This window comes from Bombina bombina, chromosome 3, assembly GCF_027579735.1.
Source record: "Bombina bombina isolate aBomBom1 chromosome 3, aBomBom1.pri, whole genome shotgun sequence".
Taxonomy (NCBI): Eukaryota; Metazoa; Chordata; class Amphibia; order Anura; family Bombinatoridae; genus Bombina; species Bombina bombina.
Genome location: NC_069501.1, coordinates 277,795,187 through 277,809,460, shown reverse-complemented (window position 1 = coordinate 277,809,460; position 14,274 = coordinate 277,795,187). Strand labels below are relative to the sequence as shown.

Sequence of the window (14,274 nt, the reverse complement as noted above, 5' to 3'; positions counted from 1 at the left end):
CATGGGTCATAGATACACATGCTGTTGTTACTGAAGAAAACATAAATAGATGTGATATGTATTATGAATCTAAGTAGTGATTTTATTTAGATTTTACTTGAAATGAATTCATTTGTGTGGGTTCTGCTTTTCTGGGATGTTAGGCCTGGGGCCAATGTGCTATCAAAAAAAGGTCCTGTCTCTGTTAAAGGTAATATACAAGGTACTTGTAATCTTCACACATTGGCTTGATGTGCTTTTGCCAATATTTATGTCATTTTGGTTCTGTATTGCCTGAAACTGGTATTATTTTTGTTGTTTTATTTTTCTTAAAAATCTAATAAAAAGATGAATAAAAAAAATAAAAAAAGGTCCTATAGCAATTTTCTATTAGCACATTTTTTAACAGCTATTTTGATTTGAGCAAATTTCAGAGGTTCGGTCTCAAGTACCATTCAAATTCTTTTTAATTTTCTTAATTACAAATCTGTGATCCATTAGTTTAAGTAAATCTGCTAATCAAAGAATTACACAGACTTTTATTTGGAATAACTTCCCATGAACAATAGCACAACAATAATTAGACCGTGCAATGTATACACAAATATAATTACTATAGTGGTTTACTCAAGATTGGTCTCACAAAAAGACTATAATTAAAAGTGCATTGAAATGATGATATATAAGTTGTTTCATATGGGTCTAACGGAGTTCAATTGAACCAGAAGTACACTCAAGATCATAAAAGAAGGAACATACAATAAATTAATAACGTGACTCATATTTTTCTTTGGTCTATATACATTTTGATTAAAGGTAAAGCGAGATGTCATATTTTATTTTCCTTCTAAGATTGATATTGTTTTTGGTCATAGAATACAATGTAAGTATTGAATGTACTCATTTACTTTGGCTACTTTGAACAATTAACAAGATGTTTGGAAATGTTGCCTGGAAATTATATAAACATAGAGTAATATTAAAAAAAATTGCTCTCAAACGTATCTTACACAGACACATACACATGCATGGATGCACGCACACAGACACACACAGATACATACACATGCATGCACGCACACACACACAGACACATACACATGCATGGATGCACGCACACACACAGATACATACACATGCATGTACGCACACACACAGACACACACACTATCTGTGCATAACAAGGCAGAGAGTGACGATATTAACAAACTGTGCAAGTGCAATTTAGCGTGAACGTGCAAGAGTCGTCGTGGCCGACACTCAGGAGATTTGCGGCTAAAATCGGGCTCATAGTGACGTAGATATAGGAGGAGTTATGGAGCCATGTTTTTTTCAAAACGGCAGTTAACTTTTATTAATAAAATGGATAGTCCATGTGGACTACTGCTCTGAGTATTGATGTATGGACTAAACGTGGGGCAACTAAGACAATACAGTAAGTGTATTTTGATTGTTGACTGTCCCTTTCAGTAAGTTCTATGAAATCTCATGAAATTTCAGTGAAATCTCATGAGATCACAGCTAAGGCAAAGCAATACCTCAAGACTGCTGATGTTGATTTGCTATTGTATTTTTTTTTCCAACTTGCAGCTAGACAGCAGCTGAAGTATAACTGTTCACACAGCACTCACACTGGTGAGCTGAATAAATGTTGAGGTAAAATATCTTACTTTTTTACATAGAGATGCACAGGTGATATTTTCTTGTCAGCTTTTTACAGTTATGCTGCATCACTTTCAAGTATTATGTTCCTTTTAAGTGTGGCATTTAGAATGCAATTATCATCCTTTCCTCAGCATTTTAAATAGCACATAGTATTATGGTATAGGGCTACAACTAGACTGTGTGAGAATAAAACACAGCCTAGTTGGTATATATGGCACTGGAAAGTGGGTTTATTTACACAGTACACCTAGTTCATATTTTTTTTTTTTTTTTTAAGTTTTGAAAAAGCTTTATTGAAATAACTTCAAACATTTACAAGCAGAGAATAAAACACTCACAACATAAGTCTGTTGGCAATCATCAAAATCCCTGTGTTTCTGTAATAAGCCAAATGTAAATTATCACTTTTGCAAGTAAGGTTTTAAAATACATTTGTTTGTAGTTCATGTATAAAGCTTTAGTTAAGAGTATGTTCCTTTAAGACAAGAATAAGTTATAGGAAGTTTGCAATTAGTGTTGAAAATAATTTGAATGTTCCTTTTCCTCTAATATGTGCCTTTGCTAGCAGGCAGTAATATGAGGGAAAGGTAAGTTTTATTTAGGTGGTAGTTCTCACATCAACAAACTGATAATTGTGATGTTGAGTCCTTTTACCTAAGAAATGGTTATTGCAAATATGTGGACTTGAGAAAAATAGAATGTATATTGCATGAGGATTCTCTATGAGAATGGGTGTTAACAGGTGATTGCAGCACACACATTAAGTGAGAAAACAATATGCCAAAAATGAAAAGTTATGTCACAAAAACCCTCAGAAAATAAGATAAGTAATTGAACCAAAAATAAGTTAATCAGTAGTTGAATTGCAGGACACACTCTATGTGTCTAAGTTGCCAGCGGATAGTAAAGTTACTCACAGGGAGAAGCGTGAAGCAGTGGAGACCGGAGCTGCAGCTAACCTTCAGTGTATGGAGGAACCGGAAGTGCTGGAGCGGCCGCCCGTGACGTCAGCGAAGTCGGCTGGTAACGAATGGTGAGGGCAAAAGCTGGAAGATGAAAATGCAGGCGATATGCACAGCAAGAGTCCTGAGGGTAGCTGGATTAAGGTAGATGAATACCAATGCAGATATGATTGGATGCGATATGCTTCAGCAGGAACATAAGCACAGGGCTGGTAATATGACTCATTCAGCACAGAATACCAAGCAATGAATGAGTGAGAGAGAGCCCTTAATAAAGGAGGTGTGAATGTGAAAAGGAGGCTGCAGGTAATTAGCTTAAAGAGACAGTACATTACAGAGGACCCCCTCAAAATGAACCACTCCGGGGTTCAGGGATGAGGACGGTCAGGGTTGCGCCGATGGAAAAGTGACACTAGTCGTGGTGCTGATAGGTTAGTCGAAGGTTCCCAGGAGTCATCCTCTGGCGAGTAACCCTTCCAACGGACAAGGTACTGTAAAGTTCCAGAAACCCGTCTAGAGTCAATAATACTTTGAACCTCAAACTCAAGATCAGGTTGAATGGGAGGTTGAAGCGTGGATCGAAGAGAATCAGTCCGAAGTGCTCCATACGGTTTCAATAAGGCAACATGAAAAGTTGGATGGATTTTGTACTGCGAAGGCAAATCCAGGGTAACAGCATTGTCGTTAATAATTTTCCGAATTGGAAAAGGTCCAATAAAAAATTTATTAAGTTTCCTACTAGGAGTGGTTAAACGTAAATTCTTTGTCGAAAGCCAGACTAGATCTCCAACCTGATAATTGGGTGCTGGTCTTCGTCTAAGATTATAATACTTTTGCTGTCTGTTTTGAGCAGTTTTAATATTTTGAGCCAGAATAGAAAACGTTTCTGCAATAGTGTTAGTGGTATCGTTTACAATAGGACAAGAACTCGCTGTTGATGGGTTAAAATGAAAAACTGGATGGAAACCATAGTTAGCATAAAAAGGGGTAGCGTTAATTGATGAATGATGAGTGTTATTGTGTGCGAACTCAGCCAGTGGTAGTAGAGATGACCAGTTATCCTGTTGTTGAGTGACAAAGCAACGTAAGTACTCCTCTAACCACTGGTTAGTACGCTCTGTCTGTCCATTAGTTTGTGGGTGGTAGGCAGTACTTAGACGTCTTTCTATCTGCAAAGCTGAACAAAGTTCTTTCCAGAGTCGCGAGGTAAATTGAGTACCTCTGTCAGATGTGATTGAGCGAGGTAACCCATGCAATTTTATAACGTTATCAATCAATAATTGAGCTGTCTCAAGTGAAGTTGGTAACTTGTGAAACGGTATAAAATGTGTCAATTTAGTTAAGAGGTCAACCACAACCATGATAGTTGTGTTGTTATTAGAGATAGGCAAATCAACGATGAAATCAGTTGCAATGTCTGACCATGGTTTGGCCGGTATTGGAAGCGATAATAAATATCCTACAGGCTTACGTTTATCAATTTTACTTGTTGAACATACTTCACAAGTCTGTACAAATCCCATCACATCTTGGTGCATCTTTGGCCACCAATAAGATCGTTTAGTTAATTCAATAGTCCTTTGAATACCCGGGTGTCCCGTTAAGACTGTGTCATGCATGGTTCTTAGAACAAGTGTTCTAAGTGTTGGTGGAACATATATTTTACTATTGAAGTGATACAATCCATCAGCATGTTTTGTCAGATTTTCCTTAGAGAAACTATTGTCTTTCTCTTGTTCATTAAGAAAGTCTTTGTCATCAATAGATGAAATAGCTAAAAGATTTTGGAAACAGTTATTGGGAATGATAGTACCAAAAGGTAGATCCAATTTAGGTTTTTCTGGTAAACGTGAAAGTATATCTGCCTTTGTATTTTTATTGGCAGGTCTATACATGATAGTATAAGTGAATCGGGAGAAGAATAAGCTCCATCTCACCTGTCTAGAAGTAAGAGTACGATGAGTCTTCAAATATTGTAGATTTCTATGATCAGTGAATATTTGTATGGGGAGGGAAGTACCTTCTAACAGGTGCCTCCAATGCTCAAGGGAAGCTTTCATTGCAAGCAATTCTTTTTCACCTATATGGTAATTTAATTCTGAAGCAGTCAGTACTCGGGAATAGTATGCTATAGGGTGCAAATGACCTTGAGGTGTTTGTCTCTGTGAAAGTATTGCACCAATAGCATAGTTTGATGCGTCAACCTCCAGGGTGAATTGTAACTTTGGATCAGGAAATTTTAATATGGGAGCTGTCGTAAAACAGGACTTCAAATGTTGGAAAATGTCTTGAGTAGACTGAGACCAATTAAATGGAACGTTAGATTTTGTTAGTTGTGTTAATGGTTTGGTTAATTGTGCAAAATTTTTAATAAATTTTCGGTAGAAATTTGAAAATCCTAAAAATTTTTGCACATCTTTTTTGTTCCTAGGTGTTGGCCAATCAGTTATCACCTGGATCTTGTCTGTTTGCATAGAGATACCTTTAGGTGTTATGTGGTATCCTAAAAATGTTATGTCAGTAGTGTGGAATGAGCACTTCTCGAGCTTAGCATATAAACTATGTGCTTGCAATCTACAGGGAGTGCAGAATTATTAGGCAAATGAGTATTTTGACCACATCATCCTCTTTATGCATGTTGTCTTACTCCAAGCTGTATAGGCTCGAAAGCCTACTACCAATTAAGCATATTAGGTGATGTGCATCTCTGTAATGAGAAGGGGTGTGGTCTAATGACATCAACACCCTATATCAGGTGTGCATAATTATTAGGCAACTTCCTTTCCTTTGGCAAAATGGGTCAAAAGAAGGACTTGACAGGCTCAGAAAAGTCAAAAATAGTGAGATATCTTGCAGAGGGATGCAGCACTCTTAAAATTGCAAAGCTTCTGAAGTGTGATCATCGAACAATCAAGCGTTTCATTCAAAATAGTCAACAGGGTCGCAAGAAGCGTGTTGAAAAACCAAGGCGCAAAATAACTGTCCATGAACTGAGAAAAGTCAAGCGTGCAGCTGCCAAGATGCCACTTGCCACCAGTTTGGCCATATTTCAGAGCTGCAACATCACTGGAGTGCCCAAAAGCACAAGGTGTGCAATACTCAGAGACATGGCCAAGGTAAGAAAGGCTGAAAGACGACCACCACTGAACAAGACACACAAGCTGAAACGTCAAGACTGGGCCAAGAAATATCTAAAGACTGATTTTTCTAAGGTTTTATGGACTGATGAAATGAGAGTGAGTCTTGATGGGCCAGATGGATGGGCCCGTGGCTGGATTGGTAAAGGGCAGAGAGCTCCAGTTCGACTCAGACGCCAGCAAGGTGGAGGTGGAGTACTGGTTTGGGCTGGTATCATCAAAGATGAGCTTGTGGGGCCTTTTCGGGTTGAGGATGGAGTCAAGCTCAACTCCCAGTCCTACTGACAGTTTCTGGAAGACACCTTCTTCAAGCAGTGGTACAGGAAGAAGTCTGCATCCTTCAAGAAAAACATGATTTTCATGCAGGACAATGCTCCATCACACGCGTCCAAGTACTCCACAGCGTGGCTGGCAAGAAAGGGTATAAAAGAAGAAAATCTAATGACATGGCTTCCTTGTTCACCTGATCTGAACCCCATTGAGAACCTGTGGTCCATCATCAAATGTGAGATTTACAAGGAGGGAAAACAGTACACCTCTCTGAACAGTGTCTGGGAGGCTGTGGTTGCTGCTGCACGCAATGTTGATGGTGAGCAGATCAAAACACTGACAGAATCCATGGATGGCAGGCTTTTGAGTGTCCTTGCAAAGAAAGGTGGCTATATTGGTCACTGATTTGTTTTTGTTTTGTTTTTGAATGTCAGAAATGTATATTTGTGAATGTTGAGATGTTATATTGGTTTCACTGGTAAAAATAAATAATTGAAATGGGTATATATTTGTTTTTTGTTAAGTTGCCTAATAATTATGCACAGTAATAGTCACCTGCACACACAGATATCCCCCTAAACTAGCTATAACTAAAAACAAACTAAAAACTACTTCCAAAACTATTCAGCTTTGATATTAATGAGTTTTTTGGGTTCATTGAGAACATGGTTGCTGTTCAATAATAAAATTAATCCTCAAAAATACAACTTGCCTAATAATTCTGCACTCCCTGTAGATAAAACTGTTCTGACATGCTTTATATGTTCTTGTAAAGAAGATGAGTAGATGAGAATGTCATCTAAATAAATCACCATCGAGGTGTCAAGTAGGTCTCTGAAGATGTCATTGATGAATCTTTGAAAGGTGGCCGGGGCGTTACATAACCCAAAAGGCATGACTGTATATTCATACAGTCCATACCTTGTTCTAAATGCGGTAAGCCACTCATCCCCAGGTCTTACACGAATTAAATTATATGCTCCCCTTAAGTCAAGCTTGGTGTAGATTTGAGCACCTTTCAGTCTTTCTATCAGCTCAGGAATTAGGGGCAAAGGATAACGATCTTTAATAGTCCTCTTATTAAGCTCCCTATAGTCAACAATAGGGCGCTGGGAACCGTCCTTGTTTTTTACAAAAAAGATTCCTGCACCTGCAGGTGAAGTTGAGGGTCTAATGAAACCCTTACGTAGATTGTCATTAATGTAAGTCTTTAAGTCCTGTAACTCTGGTTCTGAGAGGGGAAATATATGTCCATATGGTATGTCAGATCCAGGTATTAATTCTATAGGACAATCATATAGTCTGTGAGGTGGAAGAGTCTCTGCCTCTTTTTTACTAAACACTTGTCTCAAGTCATGATAAACACTTGGGAGTACAGAATCAAGGACAGCCAACAAGGATGTGTGAGAAAAACAGGTACTTTTACAGTAATCTGAAGTAAATTCTATTTTATTTGCTAACCATTGTATGTGTGGTTGATGCAATCTTAACCACTGTAACCCTAGTACTATAGGATACATTGGTGAGTGAAGAACATCAAATGAAATATATTCATGATGAGATGAGGGTGTACTGACTAGTATGGGTATTGTGTGGTGTGTAATAGGTCCTGTTTCCAGATCTTTACCATCAATTAAACGGACCATAACAGGTTTTTCTTTTGCAATTAATGGGATTTTATTTGTATTAACAAATGACAAATCAATATAGGAGGAAAAAGCACCAGAATCGATGACTGCTTCAGAGAGATGCTGCTGACGATCCCACTGCAAGGAAATAGGTATTACACAATTTGTAACCTGATTTTTACTAAGAGATAAGTTATAATCGTTGGATAATGTCTTACCCTTTTTGGTTTTCAACAAAAGTGGACAGAGAGGGACTTCATGCTCTTTTGAGGCACAATATAAACATAGGTGATTGATTCTGCGTCTATGTTTTTCCTCTGGGGTTAACGGTCCTTTGATGGCACCGATGTCCATTGGTTCATCTGTACTCTTAGTACTATGCGTCATTGGTCTATGTATAGTGTATCTAGTGTCAGACTCAGTTGAAGATTTCTCTAATTTCCTCTCCCTAATTCTGTGGTCTATTTTTATAGAAAGCTGCATCAAATCATTTAAATTTTCTGGAATGTCAATTCTTGCAAGTTCATCTTTAATTAATTCAGACAGACCAATCCTAAACTGATTCCTAAGGGAAATTTGATTCCAGCCTGAATCCAACTGCCAGATTTTAAATTCGGAAATATAATCTTCCACAGCTCTTTTATTTTGCTTAAGTGATCTTAATTTGTTATCAGCAGTAAGCTGTTTATGTGGGTCCTCGTATAGTGAGGATAAGGCTTTAAAGAAATCATCTATAGAATTTAGCATAGGATCATTTTGTTCATACAATGTGTCTGCCCATACCCTAGGTTCACCCCTAAGGTAGGAAATGACAGTTAAAACTTTTACTCTGTCAGAATTAAAAGTTTTGGGCTTTAATGATATAAACAGATTGCAGGAATTTATAAACTGTCTGAAAAGCTTTCTGTCACCATAAAACTTTTCTGGTGGGCTAACAGGTGGTTCTATGAGAGTATCACTATGTGAGGGTTTTGGATTTATTCCCTCTTTAATGATATTCCTTAATGTTGCATTTTCCACCTGTAGATCCCTAAGACCTTGATTAAGTTGATCCACTTTTTGCCCTAAGGCTACTACATAGTTGGATAACTCCACAGGATCCATTCCTTTGTAAATAAGGCTTGGTATTTCTGTAATAAGCCAAATGTAAATTATCACTTTTGCAAGTAAGGTTTTAAAATACATTTGTTTGTAGTTCATGTATAAAGCTTTAGTTAAGAGTATGTTCCTTTAAGACAAGAATAAGTTATAGGAAGTTTGCAATTAGTGTTGAAAATAATTTGAATGTTCCTTTTCCTCTAATATGTGCCTTTGCTAGCAGGCAGTAATATGAGGGAAAGGTAAGTTTTATTTAGGTGGTAGTTCTCACATCAACAAACTGATAATTGTGATGTTGAGTCCTTTTACCTAAGAAATGGTTATTGCAAATATGTGGACTTGAGAAAAATAGAATGTATATTGCATGAGGATTCTCTATGAGAATGGGTGTTAACAGGTGATTGCAGCACACACATTAAGTGAGAAAACAATATGCCAAAAATGAAAAGTTATGTCACAAAAACCCTCAGAAAATAAGATAAGTAATTGAACCAAAAATAAGTTAATCAGTAGTTGAATTGCAGGACACACTCTATGTGTCTAAGTTGCCAGCGGATAGTAAAGTTACTCACAGGGAGAAGCGTGAAGCAGTGGAGACCGGAGCTGCAGCTAACCTTCAGTGTATGGAGGAACCGGAAGTGCTGGAGCGGCCGCCCGTGACGTCAGCGAAGTCGGCTGGTAACGAATGGTGAGGGCAAAAGCTGGAAGATGAAAATGCAGGCGATATGCACAGCAAGAGTCCTGAGGGTAGCTGGATTAAGGTAGATGAATACCAATGCAGATATGATTGGATGCGATATGCTTCAGCAGGAACATAAGCACAGGGCTGGTAATATGACTCATTCAGCACAGAATACCAAGCAATGAATGAGTGAGAGAGAGCCCTTAATAAAGGAGGTGTGAATGTGAAAAGGAGGCTGCAGGTAATTAGCTTAAAGAGACAGTACATTACAGTTTCAGTTCTTACATTTGTTGTGGGTTAAACAAAATAATACAATAAGAAATGGACTAGAAAGGCCATCAAACAACAATTATCAATATTGGTTACATAGAGAATTGTCAATATGAATTTTGCAAGTGTTTAGCAGGACATAAAGAAAAAGAAGCATAGACAAATGAAGGAAAGGAAGAGGAAAGAAAAAGAAGAGAAGAGGTCAAATACATGTGTTCCTGAGTGAAGTGAAATAAAGTTTGCTGAGGGATATTCAAATTACAGTATGGCCTTACCCCTATCAAGGGTGTTAGGTTATCTTGCGTCCTCCTGGTAATTAGCTGCGGGGTCTGGATTCCCATAGGAAGAGAATCTCGCAATAGAAATCCAATTGGTTAATGAAACCTCTCTAGTCGTATATTTAGCGAAACCTGAGCAAGCCACTCGTCAGTCGTAGGAGTAATCTCCTGTTTCCATCTCAGAGGAATGACTTGCTTAGCACTATTCAATGCAATGTGTAGAAGCCTAGTGTGGGCTTTAGATTGCATTTTGGGAATATCATGGAAGAGTAAAACTACTGGATCTAGAGGAATGTCGCGTCCTAGGAGTTTGCTAATTTCCTTAGTTATGGAGCACCAAAACGGCTGAATACTAGGACATGACCACCAAATATGGTACATGGAACCCTCTTGGTTGCACTTCCTCCAGCATCTGTTAGATGTCACGGGAAAGATGTATTGTAGGCGTTGCGGGGTCAAATACCATCTCATTAAGAGTTTATAATTGACTTCCAGCAGGGAGGCGGAGTGAGAAGATTTGGCTATGTTGTGGAAAATTTTATTCCATTCCTCTACTGATACTTGCCCCGCAAGGTCTTTTTGCCATTTTTGTGTGTAAGAAGGAAGGTGGTCTGTTGGAGGTGAGTTCAGAATAGCATACAAAAGAGATATAGTATGGGCTGGTTGGTGAGGTGCACTACAGAGTTGTTCAAATCTAGTGCGAGTACGCACCAGATCCTGTTTGTTTTTATGAGTGTTGATAAAATGTGTCAACTGATTATATCTTAGCCAGGTAGCAAAGAAGTCGTTCTCCAAATTTTGCATTTGTGTCATTGGGATTATTTTTGTTGCCTCCGTCAACAGATAGACCGGGAGAAGTCCATGGATGTCTAGTTTTAAATTTTTTGGAGGAGAATTCCCCACCAAGAAGTCAGGATTGGAGAGTGATGGTGTGAGAGGGGATGGGATACTAGAGAACGAGGTGTTTCTCTGTATCTGTCTAGACCATACCTGAAAAGTTTCTTTTATAATGGGATAGTTTTGGATTGTAGAAGGTCGGTATTCAGGGGGAAGCCAACAATAGCTCCCTAGCTGGGGTATCCCTGTTAAGTCGTGTTCCAGGGAGACCCAGGCTTTAGATGAAGTTGCCGACTGGTAACACCAATCAACAATCCTCTGAAGGATAGTGGAATCTTTGTAATTCTGGAGATTTGGTACACCTAGCCCTCCCCTAGTTGGATGCAGATATAGTGTTGTTTTAGATATCCTTGGTGGTCTTTTACGCCATATATAAGAGTTAGTGATGGACTGTAGTGTAGGGAGGAAGTGATTAGGAAGTGGGATAGGGACTGTTTGGAAGATATATAAAAGTTTAGGTAACAAATTAATTTTTACCACAATAATCCTTCCTATCCAAGTAATTGATTTAGGGAGCCAAGATGCAATAAATGAGTTGAATTCATGTATAAATCTTTCATAGTTATATTTGAACAGGTCATGTAGGTTAGGCGATAAATGTACGCCTAAGTACTTTAACGTTTTGGTTTGAATCTGATATGGATAATCAATTTCCAATCATTTACATTCTGCCAGAGACATTTCCATTGGAAGTAATTCCGATTTGGAAGAGTTTATTGCGTAGTTTGAGGCTCTCCCGTATTGGGCCAAAATTAGGCGAGCTGCAGGGAGGGATTTAGTCGGGTTGGTAAGGGAAAGCAGTAAGTCGTCCGCAAACAATGTAGCTTTGTATTGTGTCTGGTTAATCTGCAGACCACTCACCTCCGAGCTGCCCCTAAGCTTGATTGCCAAAATTTCCATAGAGAGTACAAATAATAAGGGGGAAAGAGGGCACCCCTGTCTCGTCCCATTCTTAATATGAAATGAGCCGGACAGGATACCATTCACTTTAACTTTGGCTGTTGGGCCCACATAAAGTGCAAAGATTTTGGAGATAAATTCCTCTGGGATACCAAATTTCTGGAGGGTGAGTTTTAAAAAGGTCCAATCCAACCTGTCAAAGGCCTTTTCAGCATCTGTTGACAGGAGGATTGAAGGGGTTTATGTAAAGAAACAAATTGCATAAGTTGCAGCACACGCGTGGTGTTGTCCCTGGCCTCTCGACCAGGTACAAAGCCTGCCTGATCCACATGAATCAGCAAAGGGAAGACTGCATTGAGTCTATTTGCCAAAACTTTGGCGTAAATTTTTAAATCAACATTCAGGAGGGAGATAGGTCGGAAGTGAGCTGGCTGGTCTGGGGATTTGGAAATTTTTGGAGTGTAGGCGCAAATGAATGCTTTTACCCCTGTCTTGATTATACAGTATCCTTATCTGAGGGGATTATATAAAAGATTTGACACTTATTTATATAACAAATATATTTATTTGAAAAAACAGATGAATCTCTTTAAAAATTCCTTTTTTAAAAATAATAATAGGACTTAGTGACAAATGGTTTACAAGTACTGATTGAGTTTAGACAGGTATGTATTGTAACCAATATGTGAAGTCTATGACTGGTGTTATAAGATTGATGGTATAGGTGTATAGTAACGATATGTTTAATGACAATATGTTCGTGTGAAATACGATGAAACAAACTGTGTGTTTGAAAATGTTTTAAATATAGGACTCGTTTGAGTGTTGTACCTAGTACATTGAAAACCTAGTACACAGTCTAAAAAAGTCGAATATACAGTTTTTGCTATTACTAAGATTTCTAGTGTGACTATGTATATAGGGAAAAATATTCTTGCGCTAGATTTTTGTTCCTGGTATCACCAATTATTAGCTTTCACACAAATCACTGTCATATGAAAAAGAAAAGTGTTTGAACATTTGTTGCTTAAAATCCTACAAATATTTCATAAAACATATATTGCTAAAAAAGTGTATATTTACGGAAAAAAACTGTATTGCTGCAATTTTAAACTTACTAATAGTCGGCTGACTAGTGTATGACAATTTAAGTTGCACAGGAATTTTGTATTCGTTGGTAACCCAGTTTCAATAATAAAAGAAAAACCACCGGTGGATTTAGGGCTGTGAAAAAATAAAAAAATGTCAAAATGACATGTTGTTTAAAAGTCGTTTTCTTAAAAGTTTTTTTGGATAATTTGTGTCGGTATTATTTTTGCACCAGTATCCTTGATTATTTAACACTGTCAATAAGTGTTCAGGTAAGAAATATATCGTGGTCCCTTATTTACCAAAGCTCTACGGTCTAAGGAGGTATTTGAGTAAGGAGCGTTGGGACTTACTTTACTCCTAACCGATTCTGGAGCCTGGTTTGAATTGTTGCGCTCTGTTTTTTCTCTTGAGGATGTCGGGTCCCGCTGGCTGTGTGCAGCTCCGTGTCCCTCTGATGTGGGTAGTCTTTGTAGCGGTCTGCTGGTATAATCTGAAGTGCTGGAGTTGATACATTCCTGTACACCTAAGTAAGATATTTTTTGGGGAAAATATCCTAGGAGTAAAAGGCTTACCCCATTAGGCAGCGCAAAAAAGTTTTATACTTCACTCACCTAGATGGTCTGGGGATTTGCCTGGTTTGGGCAGTACTGTTATAAAAGCCTCCAACATGTTTGAGGACATCGGTTCATTTTGGTCTATAGACTGGAACAGGGTAAGGAGGTGGGGAATTAAAATGTGTTTGAAGGTTTTGAAATATAAGCCTGTATACCCATCTGGTCCTGGGCTTTTCCCTGGCTTCAGAGTTTTTATTGCTTTTTCTATTTCTAAGGCATCTATTGGTTTTTGGAGGAATTCTACCATATCTGTTTGTAAGACTGGGGTTGAAAGCTGTTGTAGATATGAGGAGCATACGTGTTCATGTTCCAAAGTTTTCCTGTTGGGAAATAAATCATAGAGCTTTGCATAATATAGTCTAAACAATTGCGCTATAGAGGTTGAATCCTCTATCTTTTGATTTGCGTCATTTAGTAAATGATGTACATAAGAAGAGTTTTGTTTTTGTCTGAGTGCCCTCGCTAACATTCTACCTGGTTTATTTCCTTCTGTAAAAAAATTTTGTTTAAGATAAAATGCTTGTTCTTGTGATTTAATATGTAGCATGTTGTTTATCTCAGTTCTGAGTTTTAATAGTTTCCTCAGAGTCTCTTCGTTTGAGGGATCAAGCTTGTGTTTATGTTCCACTTCTAAGAGAGCAGCTGCGAGTTGTGTGTATTTTTTTTATTGTTTAGTTTTATGCACTTTCATTTTAACGAGTTCTCCCCTAAGAACACATTTATGAGTTTCCCATACTACCCTAGTGTTAGTATCCGGTGTCAAATTCTCCTGAAAAAAGTTTGTAAGTGTCTTTTCTAAGTG

The 14,274-nt window shown here is 38.0% G+C and overlaps 1 long non-coding RNA gene across 1 annotated transcript; it reads right to left on the bottom strand.

Moving 5' to 3' along the window:
- Positions 1–7,665: 7,665 nt before the first annotated feature.
- Positions 7,666–7,913, bottom strand: LOC128651598 (uncharacterized). The gene is made up of 2 exons (XR_008401134.1): positions 7,860–7,913; positions 7,666–7,779 (listed from the first exon to the last, which is right to left on the bottom strand). It is a non-coding gene; the product is annotated as an uncharacterized LOC128651598 (long non-coding RNA).
- Between the last annotated feature and the right edge of the window lie 6,361 nt (positions 7,914–14,274).